Source organism: Stenella coeruleoalba (genome assembly GCF_951394435.1).
Source record: "Stenella coeruleoalba genome assembly, chromosome: 17".
Lineage (NCBI taxonomy): Eukaryota > Metazoa > Chordata > Mammalia > Artiodactyla > Delphinidae > Stenella > Stenella coeruleoalba.
The window spans coordinates 64,187,684-64,212,066 of NC_137163.1; the positions used below are offsets into that span (position 1 = coordinate 64,187,684).

The 24,383-nt window shown below is 38.5% G+C and overlaps 1 long non-coding RNA gene across 1 annotated transcript in view; it reads right to left on the bottom strand.

Moving 5' to 3' along the window:
• Window positions 1-411: 411 nt before the first annotated feature.
• The window catches only part of LOC307175786, a 48,045-nt gene continuing 24,073 nt past the window's right edge, over window positions 412-24,383 (bottom strand). Inside the window, exons 5-11 of the long non-coding RNA XR_013824483.1 lie at window positions 19,668-19,988; window positions 19,241-19,316; window positions 13,635-13,843; window positions 12,984-13,068; window positions 10,168-10,270; window positions 2,876-2,972; window positions 412-651 (exon numbers count right to left, since the gene is read on the bottom strand). This is a non-coding gene — a long non-coding RNA (uncharacterized lncRNA). The remainder of the gene's footprint in view (window positions 652-2,875; window positions 2,973-10,167; window positions 10,271-12,983; window positions 13,069-13,634; window positions 13,844-19,240; window positions 19,317-19,667; window positions 19,989-24,383) is intronic.

Here is a 24,383-nt window from a genome sequence, read left to right on the forward strand (position 1 = left end):
ATAAGACATGCTGAAATACATTGACCTGAGAGTCATGTGAACTGTTGCTCTCTTTTGAATTTGCCCCCGTTGTGATAGGTGGGAAAGAACCAGAGGGACATTGAATAGGTGCTAGATATTTGTAGAAGTGTAGACTTCGTTTCAGAAGGCTGGGCTAGTGTCCTGGCCTTGATAATGAATAGCTGTGTGGCCCTAGGGAAATCCCTTTACCTCTCTGAGCCCCTGTTTTCTCATCTGTAAAATAGGATTAATAATCCCCTTCTCACAGTATTTCTTGGAGGATTAAATGAGATTAAATATATAATACATAATTCCTAAGATGTGATGTACCACATGAATGTAAAATATAAAAAATGACATATATGTTCTGTTTCATAGATGATAGTATTATTAGAGTTAGATTTGGTGAGATATACCATATGGCTTGTAACTCCACAGACACAAAAATTAAGATGCAGGTCTACGTTTATGGTGAAATGGGAGATAACAGTAAGGTAATGATGGAGTTGACTCGCATTTTAGAGGAGGGCTACAGCTACAAAGAAAGTAACAGTACCAAAGGCAGTGATCCCCGTAAGATGGGCTCGGTCAACTGTTCTTTGTCCTTTTCTTCTTTTTCTGGTCTCAGTGCTGCCAGATTTCAAAAGGAGGCTGAAATTCCATAAAAGAAAATAACGTAATTTGACTGTTTACTAAATATATAAGACAACATCGACTACTGGAAAAAAGTAATAGCATTACATCAAGTTAAATTAAATCCAGTAGGAAGAAAATTCAATAGAATGTTGCAAAACAAAGGCATGCATTTTGCTTTGAGCACTAAGGAGCAGCAAGGGAATGGTAGCGCAGAAGTCGCCGTGTAGAAATGTTTCCTTGTGTTTCTATATGCAGGTGTGGGAACAGTTGACAGTGGTACCCTGGTTGGCTATGCTGCTGGGATGCTGGATGCAAAGGCAATTAGGCCTCAAATCTTTACGGCTTTAAGGGGCATAGATAATTCAGTACGAATTCAGAAATCAGCCATCTGAAATTACCTACAAATTGTAAACAGAATTAAGAAACAAGTAAAAATCAGTAATATTGTTTATGTTTCTTGATATCACTTAGGGGGCACTCATCATTGATTTTCTGGTTGCAGAAAAGATTATGTTTCTTTGGTAACATTAAGGAACACAGAAGTGGAATTGTAGAAAGAAATAAGCTTATGAATGTTTGGATCGTAATGGCAATTATGTACATAGAATATTTAGCAGACAACTCAATTAAGGTAATATCACTAGCTTTCTTTTCACCTAAAATGAACTCAGAGCATAAGCACATGAAAAAAGTTTATTTAAAAGTCTTGCTTTTTTATATATTTTAATTATTTCTGGTTTTGCATTTAATCCTTCAGGCTTGGCAATCTTCCCATGGAAGGTAAGGAAATGAAAAATTGGAACACATAACACTTTTAATTAAAATTCTAGTATCAAAAGATATTGAGCAGTCTCCCTTAATAAAATCAGCCCCAATGGTGCTTCTGTCTTCACAGTTAATCATTAGTTTCATGCTATTTTTTATATTAGGATCAACAGTACTTGATTAGGGGGTAGGACTTCACTATTTTCAAGTTATAACATGGCATAAAAAGAAACAAGTGCTCACATAAGATTCAAACTCCTTATTAGAATAGGTATGGAAGACCCCAGCCTGATCATTTGATTGGCGTGGCCAATTATTTGCAGAACTCTAAAGGTTGTAAGAATGAATTATTTTTACATACCATAACTAATCCTTAGATTTCTTAACAGATCAGGTGTCTATAATTCAAGTTTGAAGCTTTGTCTGTAGTTGAAAATATAAGGGAAAAGGCCATTTGGAACTTCTTCGGTCCTCAATAGGTATGTTTTATTTTAAGAACACATGCTAAATTCCTAAGAGCTTTCAAGGAGCAGCTGTCATCAGACTTTTCACTGGCAAAGAGTCTTCAGATTTCTAAGTAAAAATGATTTTCAACCTACAATTCTATACTTGGCTAAACTATCAGTAAAATGTGAGGGAAATTAAAGAGATTTTTTAGACTCCAAGGGCTCAAAATATTTTCTTTCTATTCACCATTTAAAAAATATTCTAAGTAACTTACTTTATTTTTTCAACATTATTGTAATTTTTTCAGCTTCAATCGTTTTTGATTGAATAGGTTTTTTTTAACATCTTTATTGGAGTATAATTGCTTTACAAGAGTGTGTTAGTTTCTGCTTTATAACAAAGTGAATCAGCTATACATATACATATATCCCCATATCTCCTCCCTCTTGTGTCTGCCTCCCACCCTCCCTATCCCACCCCTCTAGGTGGTCACAAAGCACAGAGCTGATCTCCCTGTGCTATTCAGCTGCTTCCCACTAGCTATCTATTTTACATTTGGTAGTATATACTACCAAAGTCCATGCCACTCTCTCACTTCATCCAGGCTTACCCTTCCCCCTCCCAGTGTCCTCAAGTCCATTCTCTACGTCTGCATCTTTATTCCTGTCCTGCCCCTAGGTTCTTCAGAACCTTTTTTTTTTTAGATTCCATATATATGTGTTAGATGTTCATCAATTCTTAAATAGTTGCTTAGACATGTTCCAACTAAACAAAAAAAAAAAAAAAAAAAAGGACAAGGTAAGCTTTAGGAGACCCAAGTGCCAAACCAGAAGAACAATAGTATATAATCCCCAAATGGTAGTTTGACACCTAAAGAGTAACCAGTTCAGATTTCAGCAAGGGGTCCGAGATTTCCCGATTCAGGTCTTAGGGTTAGAAGGAGATTCAATTGATTAGATAGAATGAGTTTTGAGAAGCTTGAGAATATAGTAGAGACATATGGTAGAGCAGAGAAAGGAGGACCTACTTGAACTTAACTGTAGAGATGTTTCCTTTGACTGGCACAGCAGTAGTGACATGGGATCTACAGAAGAAGGAATGTAATCCAATCCCACAACTTGACTCTGCAGTAAACAGAATTTACATATTCATAATACTGTAAACTTTGAGTTGTGAAACCATACCCCCATATCCATTTGCCTTGATTAAAATAAGGCAAAAGATGATTAATTAAGACCTTTGAGCTTAGCTGCAGAACAGCAGGAAAATCACAGATGAAGAAGCAGCTTGTTGGCAACCTCCTTGCACTGAACATTGCACAGGATCATTGAGGGACTAGATGACCAATCAGCGAACTTTAGATGTCATGGGCCAAAAATCCACCACATGTAACACACGGAACCCCCCCAAACTTGCATAAATTTGCACAGACATGAAGACAGTCGTGCCTGTGCAGAGGACCCTTGAAACTTCGCTTTACTTTCCCCAATCTTTTCTCAAGTCCAACACCCTCCCAGTCCCCATTCCTGCGATAAATATCACACTCAAAACCCAGTGGAGGGCTTCCCTGGTGGCGCAGTGGTTGAGAGTCCGCCTGCCGATGCAGGGGACATGGGTTCGTGCCCCGGTCCGGGAAGATCCCACGTGCCGCGGAGCGGCTGGGCCAGTGACCCATGGCCGCTGAGCCTGCGCGTCCGGAGCCTGTGCTCCGCAGCGGGAGAGGCCACAACAGTGAGAGGCCCCGCGTACCACAAAAAAAATAAAAAGCCAGTGGAGGAGACAGCTGAGCTTTGCCTCCTGTCTCCTTGCTTGGCTGCCCTGCAAAAAATCCTTTTCTCTCTGGTCTTTCCCTTAAGCAGAGGACCCACTTGCTCAGTTACAGCTGTGAAATTTCGATTTAAAAATTAACCCATAAACAATTGTATACACACTACTGTATATAAAATAGATAACTAATAAGGACCTACTGTACAGCACAGGGAACGCTACTCAATATTCTGTAATGACCTATATGGGAAGAGAATCTAAAAAAAGAGTGGATATACGTATACATATATGTATAACTGATTCACCTTGCTGTACAGCAAAAACTAACACAACATTGTAAATCAGCTATAGTCCAATAGAAATTAAAAAAAATAACTCATAAACAAATCAGAGACTTAATTGTATTCTAAGAAAGAATGTAAAGGTTATCCACCTCAATAATATAAAAAGTAAGAATTTAGGAGATGGGTTGGAGTTGAAGAGGTGTAGGGAAAGCCAGTGTTATCAATGTCTTGATCATTATTGGGGGATCAAGAGATATTGGCTATGGTTGTTGGGATAGCAACTGGAGGTTTAACAAGCTGTTTAACACTGCAGAGGTATCTAATAGAAAAAGTGTAAACGGTGGTAAAACATGGGGACGTGAAGTAGGAGATACAGATGAGATTAACCTTCATCTATCAGTAGGAAGTCAGAAGACACTGTCTAAAAAAGCTGTAAAACCACAAACACTAATGAGCAATTTAAAAGATTGTTGAGACATCCCAAAGGGACTCGAAACAAACATTTTTAAAGAATTGCCTCTAAAGAGCAAACTAGTGTGTTGGAAAGACGGAGCAGCAAACTCTTCATGATCAGCTCTTCTGTTTGATTTTCTAACCACGTGCATATCTTGCTTTGATAGTATAAAGTAAAATACAAAAGGCAATGCCAAATGAAAAGAAAATAGGAGATCAGGTTAGAATTCCTAAATCAGAATAATTTGGAGTCCTGATTTGATTACAAAATATTACTTAATTTACTAAGGATTGAGTGATGGGCATATTTAAACAGTGAGGGTGCTATCTGCATTTCACTGTTAGCCCTGACCTGCTTGATGAAGATGGTCTTCAAGCTGAAGTGATAGAAGTAGGGCTATGAAAGATTCATCTTAAAGTGTGTCTGAAATTAAAATGTAAATCATTTGGTTAAATGAGTTTCTTTAAAAATTCAATTCATAAATAGCTTATTTGTAAAGGGAAGGCAGTTAAAGATGCTGAGATTATGTCTCAGTCTATTAACATAGCAAAGTTTCATTGAGCCAGAACCCAAGTATCTGACCCCTTAATCTATTCTGGAAAACACACCAGAATAAGGGCATAAACCACAAACTTCTTAAAAGACAAAACCTCCGTATGTCTCAGTATTTTACCAAGACAGCTCCTCATCCACCTCTAGTTAGATACATTCATAGATACTGATATTAATATATACCCACAATCCTAAATTTGGGGGGAGGTTAGCCAATCTCTATGTACAGAACTTCTTAAAAACGTAGTGGGGACACATGTATATGTATAGCTGATTCACTTTGTTATGAAGCAGAAACTAACACACCACTGTAAAGCAATTATACTCCAATAAAGATGTTAAAACAAAAGAAAAGTAGGCAGAAAATGGAGTATAATAGGTGATACTTGACACCATCAAGAATGACTAGTAAAAACAAAGGAAGATACATTAAAAAAAAAAACCAATAAAGCAGACATAAGAGCTTTAAACAATAGCAGTTGGAGGCCATTTAGTTTGCTGACAAATCATCCTTCACACCAGAAACCCCAGAGAGCTGGTATAGCTTCACCAGCTCTATAACTGGTGTAACTAATGTCGTTGCTTTAACTAATGACAAATCGCTACCGGTATGTTGATGACTCTCAAATCTAGATTTCTAATTCGGACCAGCCTTCTGCGCTCCAGACATATTTATTCAACTATTCACTGAATGTCTTCAGCCAGATATGTCACAGGCACTTGGAATTCCTCGTCCTCATTCTCTTCCTGAAGCTGCAACTCCTGATTTCCTATCTCAGTGTCACAACTCTTAAGCACTCATCTGCGAGGTTTAATACACCGTTTCTTCTCTCTCACACAGATTCCCAGCTGTGGGAAATGCCTGGCAAATACTCATTCATTTTCAAGACACAGCAGCAGAAGCATCACATTCTGAAGTAAACTTTCCAATCCTTCCTGGGTCTCCAAAGTGTCTCCCTTGTACTCTGTTTGGACTGACATTCCTTGCAGTGCATGTAACACTTTATCACTCGAATCCCTCTACTAGACTACAAGTTCCTTGAAGGTACCATCTGTATCTTAATTGCCATTGTCAGGCCCTCACTGTCTGCTCCATGAATGTTTACTGAGCAAATGAGCAAGTTATATAGAAGATACCAAATTATTTTTAACAAGAGCAAAAAATATTAACAGGCAATTCCAGTGGAGAAAACACAAGTGTCCAGTAAACATAGGAAAGACGCTCAAGTTTACAAGTTGTTAAGAAAATGAAATAAACTAACAAACAAAAACCCACCCAGTAATTTAGAATGCCAAAGATTGAAAAGATCGATAACTTCTAATGCTGGCCAGGAGACATGGAACTGGCATTACTGTACACGATTGGTGGGACTGAAAAATTATAACTGTTATTGCAAGCAATTTAGTGATAGTTATTAAAATGTAAAATGTATATATTTTTTGATCCAGAAATCTCATTTCTGGGAATTTATCTGACAGAAATAAAAGTGCAGCAATTCATTACAGAATCATTTTAGTAGCAAATTTTAGTTGTTCTCCCCAAACAAACAAAAAAACATTCCTGGAAATCTAATCAATATGGGAATCAGTGGAGAAAATTATGATAAATTCGTACTGTGAAAAAATACAAAGAAATCTTTGTGTATTTACTTGGAATAAATTGTCTACAATATACTGAGTCAAATATTAAGTTCCAGAATAATATGTAAACTATGATACAATTTTTAAAAATATATGTATATATTCTTGCACAAGCAACAGAAAAATATGGGAAGATAAAATTGTCAGAGGAGAGGAATAGAAGACTGATTTTGCTTTATATACCTCTGAGTTATTTGAATAGTTTTTTAAATTTTACAATGAATAACTTTAATATATGAAAAACTACAGAAACTGTAGCAGACACCTGTCTACCCATCACTTAGATATATCAAATGTCAATATTTTTTAGATTCCACATATAGGTGATATCAGATGCTATTTGTCTTTCTCTGTCTGACTTACTTCACTTAATATATCTTCTTTTGTGCATGTGCCAGAGTCTCTCTAGGATATGCAGCTAGTAGTGGAATTGTAAGATCATAGAGTCTTTCTGTTGGATTGATCAACTTTTCTTTATTCCTCTCCTTTTTTATCTCTCGACTGGTTTAGTGTTATAGATTCTTTTCTTATTTATTTAGTAATTGTCCTTAAATTATTAACATGCATGTTTGATTCTAAAAAGCTAATAAAAATCAACAGGTCTGACGTTATCTTGAACAATCGAAACATCTTAGAACACGTGGGCTTGAATTACTGTGCTTCCTGTCTTCCTGTCATAGTTGTGAAATATTTTAGTTTCACCTTCTTTTTAAATCCTTTAACTCCAAATTAGTCTTTGCTCTTGTTTTTACAGTTAATGTTTATTTAGATTTATCCAGATGTTTTCTAATGCCTTTGTTCTTCTCTGCTTCATATATATCCTACTCCTATCATGATCAATATACTTATTCCTAAAGTACATCCATTAGTATTTTTAAAAACATTTACCTAAAAATGTATTTTTTAATCTAATTCTTAAATGAGAGTTTAAATACTTTTAAAATTTAAGGATGACAGCTCTTTTGTTTCAGTAGTTTGAAAATACCCTCTTGTTTTTAGCCTCTATTATGGTCATTGAGAAGATAGCTATCAGCATACATTTTGTTGTTGTTGTTGACAATCTAGCTTTCATCTCTGAGTGATTTTTATTGTTTTTGATGTTTTATATTTTAGCTATGATTTTTCCAGCTGTGAATTTATTTTTATTCATCCTAACTAAACTAGGTATTTTGAAGTTTCACACTTTGATTATTTTTGATCATTCACACTTTACTATGATTTCTCCAGGTGTGAATTATTTTTGTTCATCCTAACTAGGTGAGATGTTTTTTCTTTAATCTGAGGATTTCTGTCAAATTCTGAAAATGTTTCAGTCGTTATCTCTCAGTATTGCCATTCTTTATACACTCTCCTTCTTGATTCTTTCCTCCTTGTCTCTTGACAGCTGTTTCATATATTAATCTATTTTTCTTATTGTGTTGCACTGAAATAACTTTTCTTGGATGTGACTTTGGTGCCCCAGATGTTACCCCCTATCAGGACTCATTGATAACATTAATTTTTTTGTTATGATGCTTCCCTTATCATGCCTTTGCTAAGAGTCACTGGTACATGGCTCAGACTTTTAAATTTCCCTCTTCACCCACAGCTTCTTATCACTTCCCTGGGCAGAGGTATTGGCAGAGAAAGTTTTTCAAGTTCACCTTTTTGTGAGGAAGCAGCCTTCCCAGAGGTCAGTTGTCTGCAGGTATCTCAGTTCTACATACCCCGAACATATGGGGCCCCAAAGTCACATCTGCCCTAGCACAGAGATGAAACCCCAGCTCCTGGACCCTCCAATTTATCACTGATTCTATATCCCTCCAGGATGCCACAGCTCCAGCTTCTGAGTTCACAGCTCTGCTCTTAATCTTCCCTTTTGTTTTAGCACCGGGGACTTTCCTTCTCTTTCTTTCTAGCTTGGTCATGTATTTTTTCAAAATTGTTTGTATTTCTTCCCTTATTTCTATGAATTTATAATAATGAAGTTTTCTTTATTAGTTTGGTCTACCATAGTGCCAAAATGCGTCTCCCCCTTGCAGTTTGAAATGTTACAAGGAACAGTTGTTAGAGTTGTAACTCAAAGGATAAATAAAAAATAGGGATATTTCATTTAGAATAATATCCCTTCAAAATTGATATAATTTAAAAAGTTTTGAACCTTAAAGTGCTGCCCCCTAGCTCTCTGGAAAATTCAGTTATTCACAATAGTGTACTCCTTCAGGATTGTGGTTTCTCTAGCATTTACTATTCATCTATTTCAGAAGTTTACATACAACACTCTTATGATATAATGTATGTGTTGTCTAGGTCTAAATAGATGTAGAGACTTATTTTATGATACAGATAACGTCTTAACCCAGTGAGGAAAGGATGGTCTATTCAGTACTGGTAATGGTATAATGTTACTTTCTTGCAGCAAAAAGATAAAGTCACACCTTTGCAAAAACAAAATTCAGATAGATTGAAGAACTAAATGTGAAAAAAAAATTTTTAACTTAAAAATTATCACAGTGCATCTCTTTGACAGCAGATTAGAGAAAGTTTTGCAAAGCAAGAAGTATTAACATATATAAAGAATACATCCAAATCAATAAGAAAAATCACAAAAAATTAGAAAAATAGCCAAAGGATATGAACAGACATTTCAGAGAACGGAAAACCAAATGGCCAGTAGCTATATTAAAAATGATTCCTACCTTTCGACATGTAAAATTGTTAAGTGAAAGAGTTGGTTCTCATTGCCACCTGGTAAAAGTAGAAGTTTTTTCCTGCCAATAGCATACTATTATAAACATACTCATATAAATGTACAATGTATAACTACAATTACAGAGGTACTACACATTTTTAGGAGATTTGGACAAAATAGAATTCATGAGAATTTCTGTATTTGCACAGCACAAACCCGTAGCATTACAACAAACAACTGGGGTGTCTGTATGTGAAGTCACATGTTTTATGTGTCTCACTGTTAATAAGAAAAACAATTTGCAATCAATGTTCAGAGGAAAGAATTTATTATCTTTCCATTTTCTCTATAGAAGATGGTTTATGAAAAGTAATTGTCAAAAGTAATGTAGACAAAAGTAATGTAGACAAAAAATATTGTAGAAGTGGGTAGGGTAATTAATTAATAATTTTTTCTGGATTTTGTAATGCTTTTGGTATTTGTCAGATTTAAAATTTGGGGATTTTTTGTGAACTCACACTCTGTTCCACGGGTCCAGTCAGAGCCTGGGGTCCTCGCTCTGATGACTAGGCCCCAGCATGGTGCTGTCTGGGGCTGAAGACTCCAGAGGTTTTGCCATGACTCGCCTTTGGTCTCAGGTTGGGCAGGTCGTCCTGTGGACTTCCATGTGGACTCCCCGTCCCCATGCTGCAAACCCTCTGGCCAGGTAGGCTCCACGCTTGACGGGTGTGCGTGCACTCCTAGGCCGCTTCTACCCACACCCGGTTTGAGTGTGGTCAGGAGTGTCCCCCAAACTCCCTCCATGCTGCCACTTTACTGTGTCAGCCAATTAGGTGGATTCCGTCCCTCAGCTTTTGGTTTCCCTCTACCTAAAATGCTTTCAACTCTGCGACTTTGACCCAGAAAGGTAGGGCAGAGATACACGTGTCTCACAGACCAGCTTCTCCTACCTCAGCCCCCATTCTCCTTTCCAAGATTCCCAGATTGGTGTGGGAGCTTCCTCTCTCTGCAGCTGTCAGGCTCTTCCTGAGGTGGCCTCTGTCACCCCTGTCCCTGAGGCAAACACAGAATGGTTGTCAGGGAAAATGTTTACATGAAGAAAAATGAAAAGCACCTTTCAATTATTGTACGCTATTATCTTAGTTACATTTTATTTCAATAAACAAATTCCACGCTGTTGCTACTGAGGGAAATAACTAGTATGTTGGGGACATAAAAACTGTTTCTAAATATTTTAAAAGTCGTCACTTTGAAGAGAGATTAAATTTGCTTTGAATGGTCCTGAAGGGTCCAATTGGGACCCAAGGGCAGACTTCACTGAGAAGTTACTGTAATTCAAAGGTTAAAAACTAATATTTTTGTAAGCATTTTATTTATAGGGGAAAAGTTTATCCTTGAACAGATTTTACAATAAACTAATTCAGAAAACTATTTCCACGTATGTGACTACATTTTTTTTAAACATAGGTTATCAAGTCACATGGTAGAGACACTGTTAATGAAAAGATGACTGACTTTAAGAGCCTGGCCACGTGTAGAGGCTGCGATTCTTCCCTTCTCTGTGTCTCCCCACTCCTTCCCCCATTCCGTCATCCATTCTCATTCCAGGTGCCTTTCCTACTTAAGTCTCACAAAGCTATTGTGTTCTCCATAGACTTGATAGAGGTTGGGAGTATATAGTTGACAAAGAAGTCAGTTGTCCACTCCAGAGGCCATTTCAGATGGTGGCAGAATTGGGATGATCACCCTTACCCCAGCTTTCTGTGATGGGGCTACTGTGTGGTGGCCCAGGTTTCATCTTAGGATGTCAATGAAACATGAGCAGCAGGTAGTTTCCACTGGCTGGTGCATTAAATAAGGACCAAATGTTCACATACATGTACGAATTAGGCTTTCTGGCAGTAACAGCCAGAGCTGGAGAGATTGCTCCTCTGCACCGCCCCCCTCCCCACTATTCATAATATATTTTCACCTTGTAGAGCTCCTTTCTCCTTTTAGGTTACTCTTGGTATTAAATGTCTCCAGTATAGCTCTGTTGTCAGGGGACACATTCCAAGTTATTCTAAGTTCTAAAGCTTCTATATACATGGTCCTGGGCCCAAGGCTACCTTTTCCACAGAAAAAAAATTTGACAGTAGTACTTACCTCCCCTTTCGGATCATCAAAAAGCTACCCTTTCTTTCTACTTGCCTGGGCACTCCTGCCATTAACTTATTCCTCTGTGATAAGCCACAAATTTGAGCCATTATTTCTAGTTAAAATATTACACAGTATGTTTTCCCTCTTTGGAATGAAGGTCGAGAGGGGGCTTTCTCTAGGACAGAGTAGAGATCCAATCCCAAGGAATGAGATACTGACAAGATAATTCCAGAATGAAGGAAGAAGTAAACACTCAGAAACTAAAGGGGGGAGTCTTGGTGGTGAGGGAGGAGTAGGGTTTGGAATACTATTTAGAAGCGACAGAAAGGGGATGTGTGAGAGAAAAGGATGGTAAATTTAGGGAAGGAAGCACTCAGGGGATGCTCTGATATTCAGGATTCCATAGAAGAGTCAGGAATTTCTCTTCCTTCCTCGAGATCGGGGAGACCCAGTTGGAAACTTCTGAAATGTTTCTGCCCTTCCCACTCATGAAGCAGAGGTGAACTATTTAAAACTTGAAAAAAGCACTTAATTTGTACATAGATGCTTGGATTTTTAGAAAAGAATTCTAGAAAATATTTTTTCCTGAAAAGTTAAACAAAAAGTACACCAGACCCTAAACTCTCTTCACCTAAGAGCAGGAAACATTTTTTACAATACAGAAATAGACTCACAGACATAGAAAACAAACTTATGGTTACCAAAGGGAGGGTGGGGAGGGATAAATTAGGAGTTTGGGATTAACATATACACACTACTACATATAAAACAGATAACCAATCCTTATTTCCCTACTGTATAGCACAGGGAAATATACTCAATAGTTTATAATAACCTATAATGGGAAATAATCTAAGAAAGAATAGATATAGATATATATGTATAATTGAATCACTTTGCTGTATACCTGAAACTAACACAACATTGTAAATCAACTATATTTCAAAACAAATTTAAAAAAATAAAAAAATTCAACCCTCACTGACTTTGCCATTTTGCCTCGATTTTTCTTTAGCAAGGTAATTCTTTTTTTCCCCTTTCTTTCTTCCTTTCTTTCTTTCTCCCTTTCTTCCTTTCTTTCTTTTTCTCTCTTTCTTCTCTTTCGTTCTTTCTTTCTTCCTTTCTTCCTTCCTTCCTTTCATTTTTTAAAAATTTTTTATTGGAGTATAGTTGCTTTACTGTGTTGTGTTAGTTTCTACTGTACAATAAAGTGAATCAGCTATACGTATACATATATCCCCTCTTTTTTGGATTTCCTTCACATTTAGGTCACCACAGAGCACTGAGTAGATTCTCTGTGCTATACAGTGGGTTCTCATTAGTTATCTATTTTATATAGTATCAATAGTGTATATATGTCAATCCCAATCTCCCAATTCATCCCAGTCCCCTTCCCCCTTGGTATCCGTACATTTGTTCTAGCAGAGTAATTCTATTCCTAGGCTCCTCCCCTGTCCTCAGGTAGAAGCACAGAATGAATTGTTTTTCTAAGCGTCTCAATTTTCTCAAGATCAAGTGTGGTCATACTTCCCAACTGAACACCATTCATCTTTCAAGTGCAGCTGAATCGAACTTCTTTGGGGATGCCTTCCTTGCTGTGGGATGCAGTTACCGTGCACCGACTTGCCTGGTTCAGCTGTCTGTATCTCTCAGTAGATGGGGAGTGAGCCGCGTGTGGTCAGGGGTTGAGGAAAGCAATGTGCCCAGCCTCCCTGTGAAATATGTGAATGAACACATGGTCACTTGTCACGGGGATGTCAAGAGAAGTTATCAGAAGCTACACTTGGTGAGAGTTTCTAAGTACAGTGATTTAGTGTTGTGTGTCTTTATCTCTCAATTTTACGAAACTGCAGAAGCCAATAGCCCTATAGTTGCGTCACCACTTTGCCTAATGAAATTTTTATACTCTGTGGAAATGAGAGAGGGTGAATGAAAACAAAGGGCTCCAGTTCTGAAAAGAAGGTCAAACTAATAAGCTGGAACTGTATATAATTGCCTATCTACTCTTACTTACAGTATTTATATCTATATATAGACATCTATGGGTATAAATATTTATGTTTATATGATTAGGGTCCCTTTGTGTGTTTGGGTAAGGAGCATAAATGTAAGCAAGGACCATCTCCACACTCATTTACCTAACACATATAACATGTTCACCATACTGCAGTCTATAGCCTACACTCTGGTTGGGCTCTTTACACTATATACTGATAGGTTTTGGGGTTTTTTTAATTATCCAAAGTCCACAATTTATTCAGGTTTCCTTAGTTTTTACCTGATGTCCCTTTTGTGCTCCAGGATTCCATCCAATATCCTACATTCCTTTCAGATGTCAGGTTCCTCTGGGCTGGGACATTTTCTCAGACTTTCCTTATTTTCGATGATCTCGAAAATGTTGAGGCATACTGATCAGGAATTTAGTAGCATTTACCTCTATTGGAATTGTTCTGGTGTTTTTCTCATTAGTAGTCTGGGGTTATGAGTCTGGGGGAAGAAGACAGCAAAAGAGATAAAAGAAGGTCCACCGACAAAAATCACCATTCTCCTCACATACCATCGATGTGACTCATCACTGTCACTGTTAACCTCAAACAGGTTAACGTCCTTGACTGAGGGAGTGTTTGTCAAGTTTCTCCACTGCAGAGCTACTCTTTCCTCGTCTTTCCCTACTGCACTCTTTGGAAGGCAGTCCCTGTGCACAGCCCACACTTAAGGACTGAGGATCTATGCTCCACCTTCTGGAGGGTGGAGTAGCTATAAAAATTATTGGTTCTTCTTCAGAGAAGGTCTGTCGCTTCTCCCTATTTGTTTGTTTGTCTATCATTTATATCAGTATGGACTCATAGATATCTATTTTACACTTTAGGTTATAATCCAATACTACTTTATTTTGTTGCTTAAATTGTTGCAGCCTTGGCCATTGCAGAGCTGTTCCAGTTGACTCCTGTGCCTTTGACATCCCCCTCATTGTTGGTTTTTTAGCACTTTCTTACTTTCTGGCACTGTAAGATACTCCAGGCTCATCCTGTACATTTCCTGCTCCAGTTCTATAATCAACCATTTCTCCAAGGATTCCTGGTTCCTTTTATTGAAGAATGGTATAGAAATCAAGATCTGAGCACTAGGTGTGCTTGTTGCTGCTGAAGCGTTTATTTCTAGACCTTCTCAGTTAACAGAGCCAGGAAATACATATGTGCATAATAACTTACCCTGTATATTTATTTGCATCTACAAGTCTATCTATATATACATCTGTATTTATAGTAAGCTAAACAGGAGTTCATACTGATATCTCCAATTCTAATCTATTATCAGTGGATCATTCTAGCCTCCCCTTGCTTGTCTGTTCCACTCCAACAGGGAGAAACCTGGCTCCCACCTTCTGCCATCCATTTACTTAATTGTCTAATTCCAGAATCCATGTATAGTGGTTTCAGTTTATAGGCTTTTATTGAAGAAAGTTGAAGCCAATTACTCATTCCTAAGTGCCATTATGGACTAGCCATAGTAACAGCAATAGGCATCTATCTGCTATTATTAGTGCCATTTAGACAGTGTTAGGAAAATTAAAATGATCATCAAATATTTGTCTTATATGTAAATGGATTCTATTCGATTGTACAAACATTTGCAAAGAGGCATCCATATTGACAGCTACTGGTGAAGGCATGGGTGGAGTGAAGGGACCCTTCAGAAAAAAAACAACACGTTTTGTAAGCATTTTGAGTGCCTACTGTGTGTCAAGCTATCGGGGAAACAAAAATGAGCAGGATTGAATTTAAAAGTTTAAATGTCATATAGTAGACAGTCAAGAAGCAGGCACAGAACTAAAGAGAGATGCATAGTCAGAGCCTGGTAAGTATTAAAATACTTGTATAGCAAAAAGGAAGGAGAGGAGAGAAAACTTTATACCAGGGAAGACAGAGAAACTTTACAGAGCTAATATTTGATCTAGGTCTTGAATACAAGCAGAAATCCAAGAAGTTCAAGAAAGGGGGGGGGGAGATAAAGGGGATCCTGGGCCAAGGGAACAACACACACGAAGGCACAGAGGAGTGAAAGTGCACATTGTTCTTAACAAATTCTCAGTATCCCATTTACCTTATCCTAATAATATCCTATTGCCACCTAGTGACATTATTTCCTGGTAAACCATAAATATAAATGATTAATGGAGGTTTATGCTTTGGAAACACAGTGACATTTATAACACCTGCACTATTTCCAGTGTGGGACAAACAGTGCAGAAGTGAGTTACTAATAGCATCCTCTGAGAATTCGCTTTTTAAAACAACAGACATGGAGATTATGCCTGAGGAAATGATGGAATAATTAGGTTTTGTGAACTCTTGGTCTAATGCAACAAATCACTTCATTTTTTTTTTTACTGGAGATTAGCCCAATGACTAAACCATACTTTAAAAAACATCATAACATTATCCCACCCTTTCTGAGTATATGACCCTAAACACTGTATAATCTCCTCCAAAGTTATATGAAAAGGGAGAATTCTTATCTTTTTCGGCGTTAAGAGAGCAGTCACTAAAATTTTATTCACTTTTGTCTGTTTGGGTCTATCATACTTAATAACTTGTCCTATTTTTATAAAAGTAACTGCATCCCTGTATAATGATATTATGCCCACATGTTCCTTCTGTTCATGTTTATCATCACCAGAAATAGTTTTCCCATTTTCCCAGGTATCCATCAGCATTCTAAAACCAGAGTCATATACTGTCAATTTTGAGAATTCTTTACGACATCAACTATAAACAAAAGTGATCCTCAAGAAACTACCATCAATCATTTCAACTTCATTCCAAAATATTGGGTCTAAACCTAGAAAATACAAAAGCATGGGGCCTAAAAGTTTTAAATAATAACAAGTTACTATTAAAATGTCATCTGTTAAATTAGAATAAAGAGAACTAACTCCAAAGCATAAAGGGAATGAATTTAGAACATAGAAAAAAAAATGTTTTATGTACCTGAGCCTCAAGATAGAAGGGGCCCGCGTGGATATACCAATTCATTGACATTTGGGGATAATTTATTAAAGCAGCAAGTACTGCCCTAACTAATCTACCAATTCTACAGGAAAGGATTAGGGAATGCTTCAAAGCTGACTCCTTAATCATATATGAGGTTTTTCAGGGGTACATATAGGAGAGATGGGAGTGGGAAGGGGTGCAGCAATTAAAGACAAATATCATATGATATCACATGGAATCTAAAAAAAAAAAGGGTACAAATGAACCTATCTACAAAACAGAAATAGAATTACAGATGTAGAAAACAAACTTATGGTTACCAGAGGATAAGAGAGGGGGAGGGATAAATTGGAAGACTGAGATTGACATATACACACTACTATAGATAAAATAGATAACTAATAAGGACCTACTGTATAGCACAGGGAACTCTACTCAGTATTCTGTAATGACCTATATGGGAAAAGAATCTAAAAGAGTTGACGTATGTATATGTATAACTGATTGACTTTGCTGTACACCTGAAACTAACACATTGTAAATCAACTATACTACAATAAAAAAATTTTAAAAAAATAGCATGAGCAAAAGCATAAGAGTCTGAAAACATGTTCATATAAAATGTTTTCAGTCATTGAATATGTCTGTCACATTAGGTATGAGGAGGACAGAGGTATGGAATAGGTTGGAGAAGTAACTATACAAGACCATAGTATGAAGAATCTTTTATTTCCAGGCATAAACTTAGGACTTTATGCTGGTCATTTCTAATACACATTTCACAGAGCCATAGGGTTACCTTAATCATTGTGACTGCCATTTTCTCAAGGAAACAAGAGAAAGAAAGGAAATTGAGGTTGATTACGGGGACTGAAGGAAATATTGACCATTCATAATAGCCAGTGAGGAAAACAGTAAAGCGTGTGACCAATAACTAGGACAAGTATTGTATTTATTATTTTTAATGTGAAAAGATTTTATTTTTTTTAATTTTAACTGAGATATAATTGACATAATATTATATCACTTTCAGATGTACAACATAATGATTTGATATTTGTATACATGGTGAAATGATCACCACAGTAGTCTAGTTAACATCTGTCACCAGACATAGTTACATACATAGTAGTGTTTTTTAATATAAGAGAAAGGGATGGAAAAGTAAATGTTATTCAGAGAGAATAAATAAATTGTGGTCTAGTCATATAATGAAATACTACCTAGCTGTTAAAACTCCATGAGCAATGCATTCACTTTTGACAATAAGGATAGATTTTAAAAGTAGGTTGAATGAAGAAAACTGAGTTGAAGAGAACTTTACTACAGTACAGTAGCATTTATGCAAAAAAGTTAAAAACACAGAATAACACAAATATGTATATAACAAAAAAATAAAATATTAACTTGAAGGATATATGACATTTTTGAAAGCAGCTGGCTCTGGGGAGAGAAGAAAATGGACCTGGAGAGGGAGAATTTAAAGTACTTCCATTTTATTTATAACATTTTCTTTATAATATGCAAAAACCCACAAAAATGAGTTGGACAGAGGTATACTAAAATGTTAATAGGCAGTGACTGTGGAAGGTAACATTTTGGGCAATATTTTTCCTACGCTTCATACTTTTCTCCATTTTTCAAATTTTCTAAAATGACCAAGTAGTACTTTTGTAGTTATCTCCCCATTTTCAAAAACCATGCATGTTACAGGCACAATCGTGGCAGCCTCTGTTTTAGAAGACAGCACGGGACATGAGGAAAGTATTGTCACCTATACCTGTTGTTCCTTCCTAGTCAGGTGAAGGCCAGTGGGCTTGAGGAAAGATGGTAATTTAAGATGTTCTGACTTCAGCAATGCTTATGATTCTCTCCTTATTCTGCACTCAGTGCATTGAGAAAAGAGCATCTGGAGTCATGATTTTCATTAGAATTTTCCCTGAGTCACATCCAGGTTAATAAGATATGTGGGTGAATCCCCATTGATCATGTATATATTTAATGTGCGTGGTCTGTTTTAACCATGTTCAAAAATAAAGCTTTTTGGTACTGTTTCTAAATGTATTATGCCCTATGTTTTTTTTCCCCTTCTCAAAATCTTCTCACTCTCCCACACTTAGATCTCTTAAACCAATTTCTCTGGCTCTACATGCCTTCCTTCTTATTCATAAGTTTTTACACCAATCAAGCCAAAAGGCAGCATATCACAATGTGAGGAATATGGACTTTGAAACTAAAAACCATGGGTTTGAGTGCAGGCTCTGCTTGTAATTATTTTCATGACTGAGCAAATGACTATCTTTCTGAGCTTCAGTTTATCTCTCAATCGGAGACTATACTGCCTGGACCTCAGGTGAATGGCCTCACCGGAATAACCAGATCACAGGCGTCAGTGTGATTTGTAAGCTAAAAAAATGCTGAGGTAGGGCTTCCCTGGTGGCGCAGTGGTTGAGAGTCCGCCTGCCGATGCAGGGGACACGGGTTCGTGCCCCGGTCCGGGAAGATCCCACATGCCGCGGAGTGGCTGGGCCCGTGAGCCATGGCCGCTGGGCCTGCGTGTCCAGAGCCTGTGCTCCGCAACGGGAGAGGCCACAACGGTGAGAGGCCCATGTACCGCAAAAAAAAAAAAAAAAAAAAAAAAATAGGAAAAAAAATGCTGAGGTAAAGGTTTACCAGCCTTCTTGAACTAAGTGGGTGGCTCCAGGATATCTAAGGGGGAGGAAGGGTCTAGCCATGTCCTGGACAATCAATGAGGCGAGTGATTTGTAGCTAGGTGTCCCTTGAAGCAAATTACAAATTAATCTGTGAGCATGTACATAGGACACGCTGCTGCTCAGGTGACCCGTGACCATCCAAATCCATGGAGCAGGTCAGTGGCACTGATACTTACTGTTTGTAGCTTTACATTCGTCTATTCTTAGACCTCTTGACCCATGTCCCATGGATTTAATTGCCACCATCCAAACCTATTGGAAATATGGCCATATTAGTGAATTCATTCATTCAACTTTAAATTGAATTTTAAAAAGCATTTTCTTATGCTCCTGGCACTTGTCCTTGTGCAAAGAAACAGGCAATAAACCCAACCAATCAGGGAACTATATAAATTGTTAGAAGTGATCTGTGCTATGTGATGTGAGTGTAATAAGGCAGGGGGAAGGCTAGGGAGCAAAGGGTTGGACTGCCTTTCAATAGGACGGTGTGGAGGCCTGGAGAAGGTTCCTCAGGCCTCCAGCTATAGGAAGTGTGTATTTGTTTTCTTTTGCTGCTATAACGAGTTACCCCAAACCCTGCAGCTCAAAACAGCACGTACTTACTGTCTCACGGTTTCTGTAGGTCAGAAGCCTTGGGTTGCCTTGGCTGGTTCCTTTGGTCTGGGTCTCACAGGGCTGAAATCGAGGTATAGGCAGACCTGGATTCTCATCTGTGGGCTCTGGAGGAGAATCTGCCTCCCAGCTCACTCAGGTCTTTGGCAGAGTTGGTTCCCTGTGGTTGTAAGACTGAAGTCCTCATTTCCTTGCTGGCTATCAGCTGGAGTTCTTTAACCTCCTAAAGGCCGCCTGCATTCCTGCAACAGCACACTGAGTCCTTCTCATGCTTTGAATTTCTCTGACAACCTTCTGCTACAGTTCTTCTGCCTTTAGTGGGAGAAAATTCTTTAAGGGTCCATGTGGTTAGATTGGTTTCTTATCCAGGATAATCTCCCTACCTTATGGTCTCTATCCTTAATTACATTGGCAAAACCCCCTTTTTGATATTCAATGGAACATTTACAGGGTCTAGGGACAAGGATATGGACATCTTTGCGAGGACATTATACCCACCACAGAGTTCAAGGTCTCCAGCTGCTGCACAAAGGAAGGCCCATTCCTGGGACACATGGGATCCTCTGACAGCTGACTTTGGCTTGAGGACCCTCTGAGGGCTTTTCAGAACCTTCCTTAGAGTGCATGACTTTCTAGGATGCTCTCACCCAACTTTCTTTTCCTTTCCCTTTCTCTTGGGTCAGACTTGAATCACAGGAATTTCTCCTAATACAATCCATGAACATTGAATCCCATCTTAGTGCCTGCCTCTTGGAACACCTGGACTTTGTGGTACCATCAGTGGAGACAGACAAGTGGTAGGATGGGCATCTGGGCTTGGCTCACCCCACCACCCAGCAGCAGATGGAGAGGATGCTGTACTGGTTGGTAAGAGGGACACCGATAGTCCTTGATACATGATATCACCTCCATTCCTAAAGATTTCACTGGGGGTGATTTGAAGCCATGTCCTGATGGGAATGAGAATGCTGTGGCAGGTGTAATATATAGGCATTTGTAAAAAAAAATCCGGGGAGCAGTGCCTGTAAAGACATTAGAATTAGTCAGTTACTGCTAAGTTGTATTCACACTTTACAGAAGAAAATAAACGGGGCTGTCAACAAGTGCGACAGTCTTATGGCTTATAAAGAGGTTTTTATGTCCTGTAGTAGCAGGGCAGACACAGGCTGAAGATCTGTTAGAGTTGCAGGGATGTTTGAATGCTCAGCCAATGCAGGTCTGCTCTGCAAAGTCAGGGGATCCTGAAACATGGGATGGGGACATCTTTACGGATGTGCCCGAGGATGTTGACTTTATCACCCCTCTCTTCCCAGACCCTGTGGGCTTGCACAGGTAGCCCACTGTTTTCTAGTAAAATCTAGCCCTTCAGTTTTGCTGGAAGATGCTGCAAAATCCTCAACCCCGCAGACGGTATAGTCTCGGACACCTCCACCCCAACTTCCATCTCTTCTTTTTCTGGGATCAGACTTGCATCGCAATCTGTTGATTTTCATAGCCTTCCCAAGATGTCTACCGGAAGTTCCCTGAGAGGGGTTTCCCCTAATAAAATCTTTGCACATCTAACCCCTTCTTGGTGTCTGCTTCTTGAAGGACCCAGATAAACAGAGGTGGTTGAGCAAGGTCTCAGTGAGAAGGTGTCATCTGAGCCAAGACATGCAGGAGGTGGAGACAGCTAGCCATGTGGGAACTGGGGGGAAGAACTTTCCACGTGAGAGAACAACAGTAGCAAAAGCCTTGGGAGGAGCCTTCCCTGCTGTGGTCAGGGAGGTAGGTAATTGGGTGCTTTTTACTCTGAGTGACCAGGAAAGAAATCGCAGGGTGTTGAACCAAGGAATGACATGATATAACTTAAGTTTTTTTAACCTTGTAAAACTTGAAGTATAGTTAATTTACAATGTTGTGTTAGTTTCAGGTGTACAGCAAAGTGATTCAGTTATACATATATATATATATATATATATATATATATATTCTTTTTCAGATTCTTTTCCATTATAGGTTATTACAAGATATTGAATATAGTTCCCTGTGCTATACAGTAAGACACTGTTATTGGTTTATTTTATATATAGTATTGTGAATATGTTAATCCCAAACTCCTTATTATTATTCCAAACTCCCCCACCCCCCGCTATTCCCTTTGGTAACCATTGGTTTGTTTTCTATGTCCTTGAGTCTATTTATGTTTTGTAAATAAGTTCATTTATGTCATTTTTTTTAGATTCCACATGTAAGTGATATCATATGATATTTGTCTTTCTCTGTCTGACTTAATATGATAATCTCTAGGTCCATCCATGTTGCTGCAAATGGCATTATTTCATTCTTTTTTATGGCTAAGTAGTATTCCATTGTGTATGTGTGTATGTGTATATATATATATATATATATATATATATACACACACACCACATCTTCTTTATCCATTCAACTGTCAATGGACACTTGGGTTGCTTGCATATCTTGACTATTGTAAATAGTGCTGCAATGAACATTGGGGTGCATGTATCCTTTCGAATTACGGTTTTCCCCGGATATATTCCCAGGAGTGAGATTGCTGGATCATATGGTAGTTCTATTTTTAGTTTTTTAAGGAACCTCCATACTGTTCTCCATAGTGGCTGCACCAGTTTACATTCCCACCAACAGTGTAGGAGGGTTCCTTAACTTCAGATTTAAAAGGCTCTTTCCTGCAGCTATCTGAGGAACAGATTGCAGGAGGCCAAAGGCAGAGCCGAAGTATCAGTTAGGAGACTATTGCAAGATCCATGTCAGGATGATGGAACTGACCAAGGGCGGAAGCAGTGGAAATGACCAGAATCTGGATGTATTGTGAAGGGAGAGACAACCGAATTTCTTGAAGGATTGGGTGTGGGATTCGAGAGGAAAGATGGTGACTAGAATGTGGATGCTACTAATGGAAATGGAGAAGGGAGCAGTTGCTTAAGGAGGAGATCAGGAGTTTGGGACATGCTAAGTTTGAGACGTTTATACGTGGGAATGTCAAGTGGCAGCTGGATGTATGAGTCTGGTGTCCAGGGGAAAAGTCTGGGCTGGAGGCATACGTTTGGGAGTTGTTGTCAGTAAGATGATATTTAAAGCCAGGAAACTAAATGAGCTCCCCAAGGAGTGACTGTGGATAGCAAAAATATGTAGTTTTTGCTACACATACAAGCAAGTGAATTTGTATGACTCACACCTGAATATCTATGTTCAAAAAGCACCGGAACATCTGGATGATTTTCTCTAGAGTTGTATTCCTATGATGCAAATTCTCAACTTGTTCACCGTACATCTCTATTTAAGAACCAGTAGAATAATTTTATACCTCCAGCTTTCCTAACTGATTAACAAAATTGAGAACCAAAGACATTAGTGAGTAAAAAAGATTTTTTTCACAAATTATTCTACCTGTAGAACTGAAACCTAATGTTAGACCTGGAGGCTAATTTGCTTATTAGGTTCGTTTCTGTCTATATTTTATGCTTGAATTACATTCATCAGGATTCTCCATTTTCTTCTATTTCTGCTGCACTGAGACTAAAATCTATTTTCTTTATTCTATGTATTTAAAAATTGTGTTAACTATTTTGAATCAAATAGTTTTCACTGAATTCTCCCAGGGCAATTTTCCACATATAATTCACAAAACAATGCAAAGGAAACTTTCTTATTTGTGTTTCTGGAGAAAAGACTTCCCCAGTGAGTATCCTCAGCCTGTGCTGCAGGGGAGCCTCTGCGCATCATGGCTAAGGGGGCACTTCAGAATTCCAGCTTGCTCGAGTTCTCTTACTTCCTTCAAAATACAGTAGATGACATCTTCATGCAAGATCTTTATAGACGCATGAATATGTGGGGCTAGAAGGAATCACTGTGATCACTGCCTCTCCCTCATTTTATAAATCGGTGTATCAAAGATTAAGCTACTTTCAAGTATTGGCAGTTCTTGCTTTCTGTCTTTTTCCTCCCTACCTTAGGTTCCTAGGGCTGCTGCAATAAATTCCCACAAGCTTGGTGGCTTCACACCACAAGAATTCCTTTTCTCACTGTTCCAGAGGTTAGCAGTCTGAAATCAAGGGGTTCACAGGGCCACACTCCCTCCGAAGTCTCTAGAGCACAATCCTTCTCTGCCTCTTCCAGCTTCGGGTGACCCCCGGTGTTCCTTGGCTTGTGACAGTGTAACTCCAGCCTCTTCTGTCTTCACGTCGCCTCTTCCCTCAGTGTCTCTGTGTCTCAAGTCTCCCTCTCTTTTCTCTTATAAAGAAAGACACCAGTCATTGAATTTAGGGTGGACTTAAGTCTGGATCCTGAGATTATTAACTTAGTTACTTAATTACATCTGCAAAGAACCTATTTCCAAATAAGGTCATATTCACAGGTACCAGGGGTTGGAATTTGGACATGTCTTTTGGGGGCATACTATTCAATCTGTTACACTTTCCTTCCTTCTTTCCTTTCCTTCTTTCTTCTGCTTGATTCACTCCTCACACCAGATAGTTCCTTTTATCCTTTCATGCATCATTTCAATTCCAAGCTATCACTGACTCTTCAAGGAGATCATAATCCTTCTTTTAAAAAAAAAGGGCTTGGGGCTTCCCTGGTGGTGCAGTGGTTGAGAGTCCGCCTGCCGATGCAGGGGACACGGGTTCGTGTCCCGGTCTGGGAGGATCCCACATGCCGCGGAGCGGCTGGGCCCGTGAGCCATGG